Below are 3715 nucleotides of genomic sequence, written 5' to 3'. Positions count from 1 at the left end.
ATGGATAGGAAAAGAAGAACTCAAACTATCACTATTTGCTGATGACGTGATTCTATACTTAGAGGATCCCAAAAATTCCACCAGAAAACTTCTAGAACTAATAAATAAATTCAGCAAAGTAGCAGGATATAAAATCAACACTCATAAATCAAAGGCATTTCTGTACATCAGTGATGAATCTTCTGAAAGAGAAATTAGGAAAACTTCCCCATTTACAATAGCCTCAAAAAAATAGGATACTTGGGAACCAACTTAACAAAAGAGGTGAAAACTATAGAACACTAAAGAGAAATTAAAGAAGACCTTAGAAGATGGAAAGATCTCCTTTGTTCTTGGATAGGCAGAATTAATATGGTCAAAATGACCACACTACAAAAAGCACTATACAGATTTAATGCAATTTCAAGCAAAATCCCAATGACACTCCTTATAGAAATAGAAAAAGCAATCATGAAATTTATTTGGAAAAATAAGAGGTCCAGAATAGACAAAGCAATCCTTAGCAAGAAGAGTGAAGCAGGAGGCATCACAATACCAATCTTAAACTACACCAACTATACTACAGAGCTATAGTAATAAAAAAACAGCATGCTATTGGCACCAAAACAATGGTACAGAACAGAGGACACAGAGACAAACCCACATAAATATAGTTATCTCTTACTAGACAAAGGTGCCAAAAACATACATTGGAGAAAAGATAACCTTTTCAACAAATCGTGCTGAGAAAACTAGACATCCATATGCAGCAAAATGAAATCAAACCTCTTTCATTCACCCTTCAAAAAACTCAACTCAAAATAATACAAGGACCTAGGAATTAGACCAGAGACTCTATGCCTAATAGAAGAAAAAGTAGGCCCGAATCTTCATCATGTCATATTAGTCCCCAACTTCCTTAACAAGAAATAAAATCAAGAATCAATAAATGAGATGGACTCAAACTAAAAATCTTCTTCTCAGCAAAAGAAACAATCAATGAAGTGCATACAGAACAGTCTACAGAATGGGGGCATATTTTTACCATGCACACATCAGATAGCGCACTAGTCTCCAGGATATATAAAGAAATCAAAAAACTTAACATCAAAACGACAAATAACCCAATCAATAAATGTGCTAAGAAACTGAGCAGACACATCACAAAAAAGATATGCAATAAATCCACAAATTTATGAAAAAATGTTCAAAATCTCTAGTAATTAGAGAAATGCAAATCAAAACTACTCTCAGATTTCATTGTACTCCAGTCAGAATGACAATTATCAAAAATTCAAGCAACAATAAGTGCCGGAGAGGATGTGGGGGAAAAGCACACTGGTTCATTGCTGGTACGATTGCAAAATGGTACAACCACTTTGGAAAGCAGTATGGAGATTCCTTAGAAAACTTGGAATGGAACCAGTATTTGATCCAGCTATCCCGTTCTTCTGTCTATACCCAAAGGACTTAAAATCACTATGTTACAGTGATGCAGCCACGTCAATGTTTAGAGAAGCTCAATTCACAATAGCTAAACTGTGGAAACAGCCCTGATGCCCTTCAATAGATGAATGCTTGAAGAAATACACACACACACACACACACACACACACACACAATAGAATATTACTCAGCCTTAAAAGAAGAATAAAATTATGGCATTTGCAGGTAAGTGGATGGAGTTGGAGTATATCACACTAAGTGAAGTAAGCCAATCCCCCAAAACCAAAGGCTAAATATTTTCTCTTATAACTGGATGCTGATCCATAATGGAGGGGGGTGGGGCAGGGCAAGGAAATAATGGAAGAACTTTGAGCAGAAGCCATGTTGGGGAGGATGGTGGGATGAGTTGAACATTGTTACTCCTATGTATAGTTATGACTGCATAAATGGTGTGATTCTACATGATGTACAACCAGAGAAATGAAAAGTTGTGCTCCATTTGTATAAAAAAAATAATTAATTAAATAAAAATTAATTAATTAATTAAAAGAGTAGATCAGAAAATAATATTGTTTTTGACTCCTTTATAGTGCTTTCTAAAATTACCAAAATGTAGCTTTTTTTTCTTATAGGGCACTTTATTTTATCTTTTTTTAATTATTTTTTATTTATAGATGACAGCGGAATGCATTACAATTCTTATTATACATGTAGAGCACAATTTTTCATATCTCTGTATATAAAGTATATTCACTCAATTCATGTCTTCATACATGTACTTTGGATAATAATGTTCATCATATTCCACCATCATTTCTAACCCCATGCCCCCTCCCTTCCCCTCCCACCTCTCGTCCCTATCTAGAATTCATCTATTCCTCCCATGCTCTCCCTCCCTACCCCAACTATGAGTCAGCCTCCTTATATCAGAGAAAACATTCAGCATTTGTTTTTTTTGGGGGGATTGGCTAACTTCACTTAGCACTATCTTCTCTAACTCCATCCATTTACTTGCAAATGTCATGATTTTATTCTCTTTTATTGCTGAGAAATATTCCATTGTGTATATACACCACATTTTTTATATCCACAAAATGTAGCTTTTTATTTACATCGAAATATTGATGTTTGAATTTTTTTGGGGGGGATGGGTACCAGGGATTGAACTCAGGGGCACTTGACCACTAAGCCACATCCCAGCCCTATTTTGTATTTTATTTAGAGATAGGGTCTTACTGAGTTGCTTAGCACCTTGCTTTTGATGAAGCTGACTTTGAACTCGCAATCTTCCTACCTCCAACTCCCAATCCTCTGGAATTACAGGCGTGTGCCACTTCGCCCAGCTATATTTGAAACTTTTAACAACATGGAAATGTTCACTCATGATTCCAACTCTACAGAAATAGAAGAAAAATGTGACAGAGACATCAACAAGACTGAGATCTTAATTAGAATAAGATATATCCCATGCTTGTATAAATACATCAAAATAGATTCTACTGTCATGGATAACTAAAAAGAACAAATAAAAACAAAACAAAACAAAAAATAAGACAGAATTATTCTAACTACAACTGGTTTAAAATAGTATGAAATAATTCCCTGCCCCCACCAGGTGCAAAGCCACAGGCATGTCACATTAGGTCAGGGCAAGCGCACAGGTTACTAGATTCCAGTCTATGAGAAATAGAAAGTTTGGTGACCCATTTTCAGAATATAGTGTTCAGCCTTCGTTGGATCAAATTGGAGTCATTTTATTGTAGTCTTTCCCTTTAGCCAGCCCTAATTCTGAAATTAGCCAATTGTGTAGATTATAACCCTGAATCCTTCAATCAAAGTGAAGAGCAGTGCTGGGTTGGATAGATAAATAGGAGGACTGCCTACCCAGGTGTACTTGCTAGCCAGGTTCCTATAGCACAAGTTTTGCCTTATCAACCCACTTGTGTGTGTGTGTATGTGTGTATGTGATACTGGGGATTGAACTCAGGGCCTCATGCATGCTAGGCAAGCACTCTACCACTGAGCCATATCCACAGCCTATGCCCACCAACTTTTAAGCACATGTTTGATTTCTTGTGGCACCTCGCTATTTCTAACAAGTCTAAGGACTGAAACAGAATATACATTAAGAGAGAGGAAAAAAATTACAACCCAGTTAGGTTTAATAAATATAGGCAAGTTGGGAACAATGGCACATGCCTGTATCCAGTACTAGGGAGGTTGGAGCAGGAGGATCACAAGTTCAAGACCAGCCTCTCCAACTTAGAAAAATCCCATTTGAAAATTAAAA

At 36.3% G+C, this 3715-nt stretch overlaps 1 non-coding gene across 1 annotated transcript; it reads right to left on the bottom strand.

The window, feature by feature from the left end:
• Positions 1 to 3387: 3387 nt before the first annotated feature.
• Positions 3388 to 3460, bottom strand: Trnaa-agc (transfer RNA alanine (anticodon AGC)). The gene has a single exon. It is a non-coding gene; the product is annotated as a tRNA-Ala (tRNA).
• Between the last annotated feature and the right edge of the window lie 255 nt (positions 3461 to 3715).

Source organism: Callospermophilus lateralis, chromosome 5 (genome assembly GCF_048772815.1).
Source record: "Callospermophilus lateralis isolate mCalLat2 chromosome 5, mCalLat2.hap1, whole genome shotgun sequence".
Taxonomy (NCBI): domain Eukaryota; kingdom Metazoa; phylum Chordata; class Mammalia; order Rodentia; family Sciuridae; genus Callospermophilus; species Callospermophilus lateralis.
Note: the sequence above shows the minus strand (reverse complement) of the source record. Positions and strands in the feature narration are given on the sequence as shown.